Below are 12,071 nucleotides of genomic sequence, written 5' to 3'. Positions count from 1 at the left end.
TGAATGAGTTCTCTGTACAATGCTGCAGAATTAGTGGTGCTGTATAAATAAATAGATGATGATGATGATGATGATTATGATATTAAGTCATATGGGTCCTGTGCTTTTATTATAATTTAAAATGCAGTTATCTTTTGCATCTAAAGTAATAGTACTCACATTTGATAAATAGATCTTTTTCCCTCCAACCAACCCTAACATTAAATTAATAGTATTCCCATTTAATTAATAAACCTAATACCCTCCCTCTAAACAGTCCCATATAATCTACATTCCATCCATGTACTATTAACACAGCACCCCATTCCATCACACATTATAGCTCCCCTTCCTTATAGTTTAGCATAGTTAGCCCCCCTATAGTTTAGTATAGGCAATCCCCACCCCCCTTCCTACAGTTAAATATAGGCAGGCCCCCCTCCATCCCTATAGATTATTATAGGCAGACCTCCCTCCTTATAGTTTAGTATAGGCAGGTCCACCCTCCCTCTGTCCCTATTGTTTAGTATAGGCAGCCCCCCTCCTCCATTCCAATAGTTTAGCATAGTTAGCCCCCCTATAGTTTAGTATAGGCAATCCCCACCCCCCTTCCTACAGTTAAATATAGGCAGGCCCCCCTCCATCCCTATAGATTATTATAGGCAGACCTCCCTCCTTATAGTTTAGTATAGGCAGGTCCACCCTCCCTCTGTCCCTATTGTTTAGTATAGGCAGCCCCCCTCCTCCATTCCAATAGTTTAGCATAGGCAGCCCCTCCCTATAGTTTAGTGTAGGCAGCTCCCCACCCCCCTCCCTATAGTGTAGTATAGGAAACCCCCCTCCATCCCTATAGTTTAGTATAGGCAGCCCCACCCCTCCCTCCATCCCTATAGCTTAGTATAGGCAGGTCCCCCTCCCTTCATCCCCATTGTTTAGTATAGGCAGCCCCCCTCCCTCCATCCCATTAGTTTAGCATAGGCAGCCCCCCTATAGTTAGGTATAGGCAGCTCCCACCCCCACTCTATAGTTTAGTATAGGCAGGCCTCTCTCTCCATCCCTATAGTTTAGTATAGGCAGCCCCCACTCGCCTTCCTATAGTTAAATATAGGCATTCCCCCTCCATCCCTATAGTGTAGTATAGGAAACCCCCCCTCCATCCCTATAGTTTAGTATAGGCAACCCTACCCCTCCCTCATCCCTATAGCTTAGTATAGGCAGGTCCCCCTCCCTCCATCCCCATTGTTTAGTATAGGCAGCCCCCTCCCTCCATCCCATTAGTTTAGCATAGGCAGTCCCCCCTATAGTTAGGTATAGGCAGCTCCCACCCCCACCCTATAGTTTAGTATAGGCAGGCTCCTCCCTCCATCCCTATAGTTTAGTATAGGCAGTCCCCCCTACCTCCTTCCCTCTAGCTTAATATAGGAAGGGCCCCCTCCCTCCATCCCTATAGTTTAGTATGGGCAGGCCCCCACTCCCTCCATCCCATCCCTATAGCTTAGTATAGGCAGGCCCCCCTTCCTCTCTCCATCCCTATATGTTAGTATAGGCAGGCCCCCCTCCCTCCATCCCTATAGCTTAGTATAGGCAGCCATCCCTCTCTCCATCCCTATAGCTTAGTATAGGCAGCCCCCCCTTCTCACCTACCTTTAGCTGCTCTGCACGGCATCACTCCTCAGATCAGGCAGACAGGAAGTAAAGTGAGACTTCCGGTTTGCCACACAGCACTGGGAGCCCCCATAAAGCAACAGACAGACGAGCGATTGGCCATCTGTTGCAAGTCCACTGACCACCAATGTCTTTGAGCACTCCCCCCCATCTGCACCTGCCCCACCCACACCCCCATGTAAAAAAAAAAAAATTAAAACGAGCTGCTCACAAAGAATACCCTGGCACCCTTGAGGGCCAGTCCCACGCTGCTTTTGGATCTTATGTGAAAATTCCTTTAAAAGCAATACACAGTACTGTAAAGGGACCACCACACAATAGACAACTAGGCAAAATATACAAATATGGAGAGACTGGGCACGGTCTCAGAATACAGGCTTACCTGATAACTGTGCCAGACCTAATGCCAATCTGATCTCCAGAGGCCTAGTGCCTGAATTACGTGCCCACACGCTAATCCTGTAATTAAACTGGTGCCTCCTACTGCATGGGCCTAGTGACTGAAAGATGCCAAGGGCCTTGTGCCCAAACTGTAAAAGAAAGAGTGTAAGAAAGAAAAGAGTGCAAGCGTAGGCCTGGAAGAGGGCTGCTCAAGGTCCTTACCTTACCCTGATAGTTTTCGATGGCAAACAAAAGAAGGGAGCCCGCCCTCAAAACCTACTTAGGTTGCAAGAGCAGCATTGTCCACAAAGTATCCCTCCTTGAACACAACCATATGCAATGTAAAGAAACCTGCACTCATATATGTAAACACAACAATGAGTGATTGTGGTTACTTGTATGATTGTGTAGTAGCTAATGCATTGAACCAAAGATGACAAATGGCATGAGAAAAAAAAATTGGATGATAAAATATACAAAAAGAATGACTAATGCTTAGTGTAATCAGTCAAAGCAAAAAACATATATTCAACCAGAATGATAATCAACTGTATAATAAACAGTTCTAGATAATCTTCTGGCTTCATCCTGGCGTTTTCTTTCTTGTCCTCATCACTCTTTCTTCTCTTTTCCTCTCCGCCAGCTTCTTTCTTGATCTCAGATTCTGGAGCCCCGTTCAGGTGCATCTCCGCTGTCGTACTGAAACCATGGCACATAGGACGGAGCACCGATTGGCTCGCCTTGGTGAAGAAAATTCAAATTGCCGAAGGTGAGCCCTAATTGTCTCACCATCCTGGCTAATGATTGGCTGTCAGCGAATCGTTTCCGATTCACTGTCACCAGTGCCGAGGAAGCCTGGATGATAGAAGAACTTTCTTGTGCTAGATTGCTGGTTAGGTGAGTTTTCCTTTCTTCTTTTCTTCTTACTTTTCATAGGCACTCGGGGGGCACCAGCTCACATTGCTCACATTGCCACTGGTTACTTCTGTGTCTGTTTTTGCAAGATTTGACATTTCATAGTTTACATTGAGCTAAGTTAATTACCCAAAAAATGGGATTTATTACAGTTACAATTAAATATGAACACCACTATAGTTTTACAACACAATCAGTGTTGGAGCTCTGGAATTGGGGGCCCAGGTGCAAAAATATATATTTTGGACCTCCACTCTTGCTCTCCATCTCCTTCCTCACCTTCACATCAAAAAATATATCAGCCAATTGAATATATCCCCCCCTCCATTTATTCAGTCCTATTAGATGACTCACTGAACTCACACATAACATGCATACAGAAGTCAGCCCAAGGAGCACTGACTTAGGCACTGTCAGTGTTACAACTTACAGCACCACCAGAAGATAAACTCTGCTATGCCTAGTTCCTGGCCAATCACAGCAGAGTGCTGTGAGTTCCGATACTGTCCATTGAAAATGCCTGAGCCGGTGTCATATAGTTGGGTTGTGAATGGTGGGATCAATGAATGAAGAGAATATGCTCAGGACGTGTCCTTGCTATAATGTTTATGTAATTAACGTGGGTCTTGTATCTCAGTATGTATATATATGATAAAGTAAAGTGTAGAATTCTTTATGAAACCTAGCAATCTATAAAATGCCCAGGTATTCTATACAATGTCTGAAATTGTTTTTAAGCAAGATGTGAACTTTTGTATCCACGGTATCAACGGCCCTCCTGACTGAGTGTTTCTTATGAAGGAACCTCTTTTGGGGAATGATAAATATTTTTATGGCATTCTTAAACAAGATTGTACATTGTTCAGCAGAAAGACACCAACTTTGTCCCAATAATGTCACCCAGCTATTTTATGGATAAGTCAGATAAATGAAACCCTACATGGTTAAGCTATACAGGCTCTTTTAAATGTGGTTCACATATTTTCAATTAGTGTAAGTTTCACACCGGTTTGTGACTACCTTTATGCATTAAACAGAAATCTTAGCCAGAGATTGTTAGTATCTTGAGTGAGGTACATCAACTAATAATGGATATTACAGGTAAAGCCCTCACAATGTGCCCTTCTTATTCGCCCCGAACCGGATACCCCCCAAACAAGTTTCAATTCTTATCAACCACAATTTGAACTCTACAAATATGTTGATAGCTTCAAACTGGAAAAATGTGAAAACACCATCTTTAGTCAAGGTGATCAATAAGGTTTGGCACAATTACCTCATAGAGTCAATCATAAGCATTTTCAATGCAAAGTAGAACAAATTTATTGAAGTATTGGCCCTCTGGTTAACTCATCATGAGATCGACCTTTAAATCGTATTTTTAAAGACTTCCATAAGGTACTTCATCCTTTTTGAATTTTGGAAAATGACTCTAAGGGCTACATTTACTAAGCTGCGGGTTTGAAAAAGTGGGGATGTTGCCTATAGCAACAATCAGATTCTAGCTGTCATTTTGTAGAAGGTACTAAATAAATGAAAGCTAGAATCTGATTGGTTGCTATAGGCAACATCCCCATTTTTTCAAACCCGCAGCTTAGTAAATCTAGCCCTAAGAATGCCTTTAAATTTTTATTTTATTTCATATTTAAATTTGCACCCCTCTTTCCCTAACTAACATCTCCCTTTTTTCCTCTTCCTCTTTTTAACCCTATCATTATCAAATTACGGGCTGCTTCCTAATACTATTATAAATGTTTTGCTTTTTTCACTAGCATTTTTCCCTCTTTCTAACATTTATTGCCCTATTCATGATTTTTATTAATGGTTTCACAAAATCTTTAATAAGATAAATAAATTGTATCCAATTATTAGATATCTTAGTAGTGACAGCAAGTTTATTATTGTTTTGACCACTTGTACAAAATGACAAGTACATCTTGACAGATGCTGAGAATGTTAGGGTCAGAATTCCTTCTAATTCCTTCTAATGAAGCTAAGTTTTTTTTCTTAATGCAGGTTCTATTGTTAGTTTTGTGTTTCAGGGCATATAAGGAGTTGTTTAAACTCCCCATGTGGTGATTTGGAGCAACTTTTAGCTACTACTTTAACTAGAGTTGAGTGTATTTTTTCTTCAACTTGCAAAATTAAGGTAGTTTTTAAAACTATAGAAGTGTATAAAAATTATGCAATTTGATAACTAGCATTGGAATCTGATGATATTTGTGTTTTTAATTATATTTATTTTTATATTTGTATATGTATTTATTTGTGTAATGCAATTTTAAAAGCCTTGTCCTCCACAGTTTTTCAGAGTGAGTCATTTGTGGGTGTGGAAGGTGTGGCACATATGTATGTTTATAAGATTGTTGTATTCATTTTTTAATCACACCTATGATTAAGGGCAGTCTAGCCTGAAACGCGTAATGTTATTTGTGTCCTTTTCAGATGTTTTTTTGTATTGATTCTAAGCAATAAAGAAGTAATGCTACACTACATTGGCTCCCCATGGCCTAAAGAATTTAATTTAAACTCCTGACCCTTACCTTTAAAGCTCTTAATCATTCGTCCCCTCCCTACATCTCCAATCTCATCTCTACCTACACTCCTAGCCGCCCCCTCCGCTCTGCCTGTGACCGCCGCCTCACTACTTCACTGATCACCTCTTCTCACTCCCGTTTTCAGGACTTTGCCCGGGCTGCTCCCCAGCTGTGGAACGATCTTCCACGTTTCATAAGGTTAGCATCTACTCTCAAAGGCTTCAAGCGTGCCCTTAAGACTCATTTCTTTATTCAAGTCTATCATTCCTACCTTGTTCCGGCTCTCTTCCTCAGTTAGTACCACCCTATTTGTGCCTCTCCTTTCCTTTAGGATGTAAGCTCTCAGGAGCAGGGCCCTCTTTCCTTGTGTGCTCCTTCTACTATTCCAACACCCTCTGTACCTCTTGGCTTGCTTCCCTAGCCCTGTTTTCTTAAGCTTCTGCCTACTTTTCGCTGATTTCTACCATCACTTTCAAACATTGCCCCAGATTTAATTTGATTTGCATTACCATGTTACCTGTGTGTATGCGTTTTAGTTTGTATTTTTGCGTTTTGTGTTCTTCATTTTTTGTTCTTTCTGTATCATGTTGTGTCATGGGTCACTGTTTTCTGTATAGGTCATGTACGGCGCTGCAGACCCTTTGTGGCACCTTATAAATGAAAGATAATAATAATAATAATAATAATATTTATATTTGACTGCAGACCTTTTGTGGCGCCTTATAAATTAAAGATAATAATAATAATAAAAATAATAATATTTACAAGTTAACCCGTGCATGATACTCATGCATTTTTTTGTCAAATAATGTCAGTATACCAAATTTCAGGTCATTCGGATGAGCCCTTTCTGAGAAAATAGTTTTTTCCACAGACACACACACACTAACACACGCCGCTACACATGCAGGGATGGATCTAGAAAATGTTTGTTCCCCGGGGGGATGTTAGGGCGGGACGATTTAGGCCCCGCCCCCTTTCCGACTTCTGAGGCTGCCGGGGGCTGCACAGTATGTGCAGGTCCGCTCGGCAGTGACAGGCAGGGACAGTGTGCTGCCCGGCTGCTCTGATTGTGTTTAACACAATCAGAGCAGCCGGGCAGCACACTGTCCCTGCCAAATGGACCTGCACATACTGTGCAGCCGTCGGCAGCAAACCCCTGCTAGGGGGGGCGATTGCCCCGATCGCATCCCCCTGGATCCGCCACTGTACACATGTGTGTTCATGAGGTAAAATTACCTCACGAAAATGAGTTTGACCCCTCAACTCGTCAATAATGTCAGTATACCAAATTTCAGCCCTTTTTGAGGTTTTTTTTCCACACACACTAAGAATTTAGTAGGTCAGTTAACCCGTTCATGATACTCATGCATTCTAGTCAAATCAAGCTACTTAAGGTGTTAAAAAATCCCCACTGTCACCCCCGGCAACCACCAACCACTCCCAACTGTCACTTCTCCTTCAAGAAATATATAGGTCAGTGTATAACTCTACCCAGCAGGTGGCGCTGCAGCTTGTTTTTTTTTTCCCACACACAGACAGACTAACACACGCCACTAGACATTTATATTATAGACAAGTTAACCCGTGCATGATACTCATGCATTCTAGTCAAATCAAGCTACTTAAGGTCTTAAAAAGGTTCTTGTCATGCATTTGGACCTAGCCCAGGCCTCCTCAGGGGAAGAGCGTTAGTTCCCGACGCAAGCGGCCTTTTTAATGTGTGTTCATGAGGTAAAATTACCTCACGAAAATGAGTTTGACCCCTCAACTCGTAAATTTAGCCTTTACTACCCCTCCCACGGGGGGAAGGGGGGATGATGGAAGTTAACTGACTTGACTATTCTAATTTTTTTGTCAAATAATGTCAGTATACCAAATTTCAGGTCAATTGGATGAGCCCTTTCTGAGAAAATAGTTTTTTCCACACACACACTAACGCACGCCTCTACACATGTGTGTTCATGAGGTAAAATTACCTCACGAAAATGAGTTTGAGCCCTACCAAATTTCAGCCCTTTTTGAATTTTTTTTTCCACACACACTAAGAATTTAGTAGGTCAGTGTATAACTCTGCCCAGCAGGTGGCGCTGCAACTTGGTTTTTTTTTTCCACACACACACAGATGCCACTAAGCATTTATATATTAGATACTTGACTGTTTGTGGCCTGGATTGCAGACGTTTGTTGTCTTTTACAGTTGGTGAAGTCGCAGAAGCTGATTGCAGATGGGTCATTAGAGAACCCTGCTGGTGTTTGAAGATGATTGTCTGGAACATAGATCATACCATTCTCATGCAGGTTGAGAATGAGTGAGTAGGCAGTAGACCAATAGGTCAAAGGTGACCTCTTCTACTAAAAGCTGCTTCCTATTCTTTAGATTGCTCACTGTGCAAATTTGAACATTCAGTTGAAATAGTAATGAGAACTAACTTCATTGTACACAAGATCTCTGAAGCCATGGTGTTATTGAGGAAAGAGCATGGCCTTTAGCTAGCAGGGGTTGCCAGGTCTGAAATTTGGAGCGATCTTTGTCACCTGTACTTATCATTGATTCAGCAAGGTTCTGTTTCCAAGTTTCTGCATAATGAAATTTAAGGATTATATCCCTACGTAAGTCTGTATTGCAGGACCTAATAAGTTTTCCATGTAGCCAGTCCAAAAGATCTTTAGCATTTAGTAGCCTGGATACATATAGTGTTGATGATCAATCACATACTCTCTCTTTGGTAACTTTTGCTCCATCTGGAGCGATTTCAAGGTTTAATTCCAAATGTTGATCTTGTAAATGTAACTATTTTGTCACTTGTTAAGTGTCAGCATGTGTTGTTTTTTTTTAACACTCTCTGTTGTTATGTTATTATTATGGGTGCAAAAAATGCAGTGCAACAATATATATTACAGTAACAGTATATATTAAGTGATATATTAAAATATGTTTTTATGCCGTAATTATTTTACTATTACTATTATTTTACTTGGCGCACTGCATTGTTAACATAAAAATGATTTAAGTGGCATCAATTGTGGTTTTGCAAAACTTGTGGCCCCTAGCAAATGACTCCCTGCTTGTGTATGTTTTTTATTGGTGTCTAAATGCTAACCTTTCTGTAACCTTTTAATTCAGAACTAGAGTGTCTTATGAGTGTCTTATAGTGTTTAACCAAGACTATGTGAGTTCAAGCAACAAAAATACTAGTGTTTAAAGGTTTGAGTTCAAATGTTCAGAAGTAAAGCGGTGTGTAATGGTATATCTGTGAATAAAGTAAGCCTGTGGAGAAGCAGGAGCACTCAAGCCAAAACACAACATATAATTGGACTTCATTTTTTCCATATGTATCAACAAAAACAGCTCATGTAAGATGAAAGCCTCTCTGTTTGGGACATTTTATTTAGTGTACAATTGTCAAATGTTATTTATTTTAACAGTCTAATTTGTAAATTCACTTATTTAAGCTGTCTGAAATTTTTAACTTTCATTATGAAATGTAAATATTTGATCAAATAAAAACGTATTAAAAATATTGCCACTTACGAAATAAAATATATCCACCAATTGCTATAGCATTGTAATCGACAATACAATGTAACTTTTACCATAATTATAAACAAAGAAGTTAACAGAAAAAGAAAGAGACAGACAATGTTACTATTCTGAGCTAAACATGAACCCAGTAACAGGTAATATTTATGCTGACAGTCTCATGTTGAATCACATTGTATAGTTCCCATGGGTTTATTTATGCTGAGAGTAAATGTAATTTATGTTTTTGCAGAATTTGTTTCCTGTCATATTAAATATGATATCCCGAGGAGGATTATAACGGACACTGGCTTCCTGTGGATTTCCAAAACAAAGTTGGAATGGAACTGCGCCTTTAAAGCATCTGTGAGGTATATTTTTTTTACTTGCTTTCATCTACTATTACTTGTCATTGTCTGTCCCAAATATATGATCTGCATAAGTCATGCCAGGATACATTTTTGTGTAAGATACACAGTCTCTTTCAGCCACACAGTGTATAGTTACCCTAGACGCAGACGTATTATACAATCAGAACATAGTCTGGACTGTTTAATCTGTGCTGTGTATTTTGTGATCTGTACATCTATTACATTTTATAATATTACAAAGACTCGGACAAGCAAAGCCACAAAACATTCATGTAAACAAATAACAAAAGTATATTTATGTGCCCAGTGCTAAGCTTAAAGAATAAAAGTGCTGTAAAAAGGTATAGCAGGCTATATTTAAAATTAGAAAAAGAAGAATGGGTCAGATTATGAAATAATCATATTAAAATAACCTTTACCTATAGGAAATTAATTGCATTTTCTTTCTCATTCATCTGTGTTAGGGAATTGATGACGTCTGTAAAGTAAGTAAGCATGCAAGCTTAATTATACTTATACCACATTACACTTTAGTCTCTGCTGTTTTCTGTGTTTAGCAAGCAATAGTCTTCCCCAGATCGTTATCTTGGCTGGGAAATTTTCCTACAGTGTTTAGACATAATTTTATTCCAGGATAGTTTTAGTATAGACAGGTTTTTTGTATTGAAGCCAAATCACCCAGTGCCGTGAAAAACAGTTTTGGGGACTTGGGGCTTTGGACCCTTCCCAAAAGGGAAAGGGCCCCGTTTATCCCCATTCCCTGGAGTAAAAGGCCCCTTAGGGAGATAAGGGTCTTCGGACCCCCTTCGTCAAAGCTAGGGGGGCCCTTTACATCCCAGACCCCCAGAGCTAAAAGGCACCTTACGGGGCAAGGGTCTTCAGGACTGCCTCTGCCGCAAGGCTCGAGCAGTCCCCTTTACCTCGAGGTCAGCCGAAGCTTTCTCCAGGGGACTGGCTCTTCAGAGATCCTCAGATAACTTAGGCAGAGGGGTGCCCTTAAGGGTCGAACCCAATCCCGTGCACCCGTGCATTTTCACGTTACCTCCGGGCCCTGTCCTCGGAGGCACAGACTTCTCGAGCTGCCAAGTCACCACCGGCCTTCTGGCATCAGACCAAGGAGACCTACCCCTTCCAGGGCGTCTGGATCAACCCCTTCTAGGGCAGGTACTACTCTCAATCTTAGCCAAAAGGCCAAGAACCGATAGTATAGACAGGTTATTTTACCTATAGAAACAGATAAACAGATTGCGCATAAGATGTCCTTAATATAGAGAAATACAGTATGATAATAAGACCAAAACAGTAATGGATATAAACTGATATTTACTAGGTATACAGAGAGTTAAAACAATTTAATACATGTACCAATATAACACATGATCCAGTGCACAGGCTCAATGACCCTTTAGAAAAAAACCCAGAAAAAGTGTTTTAATTCCACAGAACTTCCAATGTTTCCAAGAACTGTCCTAGAACAATTAGATAAAAATGTTGGACAAAAGATGTATACACGGCTCCGTAATGTCAAATCGCAACACAGCTTCAAATGACAACTTGCCACATACTGAATAAGGCGATGGAGGTGATTAATTATGCACCTCTTTGGTATTGGTTATATCGCATTCATATGGCAGCGGTAAATTGCAAGTATAGAGAATGTATCCGTCTTGCATATCTTAATGTAGCCAAAATGGAATGAATCCAGCCATAAATAAAGGAGACTCAAACTTACCCGCCTCGATAGTCCAGATAGAAATGTAAGTCCGCCGTCTGAGCGGCTAGGCGGTCCAAAGCAAACTTGAATATTGGTGCGCACCAGTGAATCCGTCCGGACAACCACAGACTTGGGTGGAAGGTTCCTTGAAGAAGCTTGTAACTGTAAAGAACACCTCTGGAGACAATGTAACAAAGGTCTTCACAATAAATGAGGCCAGAGAGAAAGAGTATAATTACTCCGTAGAGCCAGCAAAACCTTGCAAGGTTTTGCTGGCTCTACGGAGTAATTATACTCTTTCTCTCTGGCCTCATTTATTGTGAAGACCTTTGTTACATTGTCTCCAGAGGTGTTCTTTACAGTTACAAGCTTCTTCAAGGAACCTTCCACCCAAGTCTGTGGTTGTCCGGACGGATTCACTGGTGCGCACCTATATTCAAGTTTGCTTTGGACCGCCTAGCCGCTCAGACGGCGGACTTACATTTCTATCTGGACTATCGAGGCGGGTAAGCTTGAGTCTCCTTTATTTATGGCTGGATTCATTCCATTTTGGCTACATTAAGATATGCAAGACGGATACATTCTCTATACTTGCAATTTACCGCTGCCATATGAATGCGATATAACCAATACCAAAGAGGTGCATAATTAATCACCTCCATCGCCTTATTCAGTATGTGGCAAGTTGTCATTTGAAGCTGTGTTGCGATTTGACATTACGGAGCCGTGTATACATCTTTTGTCCAACATTTTTATCTAATTGTTCTAGGACAGTTCTTGGAAACATTGGAAGTTCTATGGAATTAAAACACTTTTTCTGGGTTTTTTTCTAAAGGGTCATTGAGCCTGTGCACTGGATCATGTGTTATATTGGTACATGTATTAAATTGTTTTAACTCTCTGTATACCTAGTAAATATCAGTTTATATCCATTACTGTTTTGGTCTTATTATCATACTGTATTTCTCTATATTAAGGACATCTTA

This window comes from Mixophyes fleayi, chromosome 5 (genome assembly GCF_038048845.1).
Source record: "Mixophyes fleayi isolate aMixFle1 chromosome 5, aMixFle1.hap1, whole genome shotgun sequence".
Taxonomy (NCBI): domain Eukaryota; kingdom Metazoa; phylum Chordata; class Amphibia; order Anura; family Limnodynastidae; genus Mixophyes; species Mixophyes fleayi.
This window is presented reverse-complemented; position numbering follows the sequence as displayed.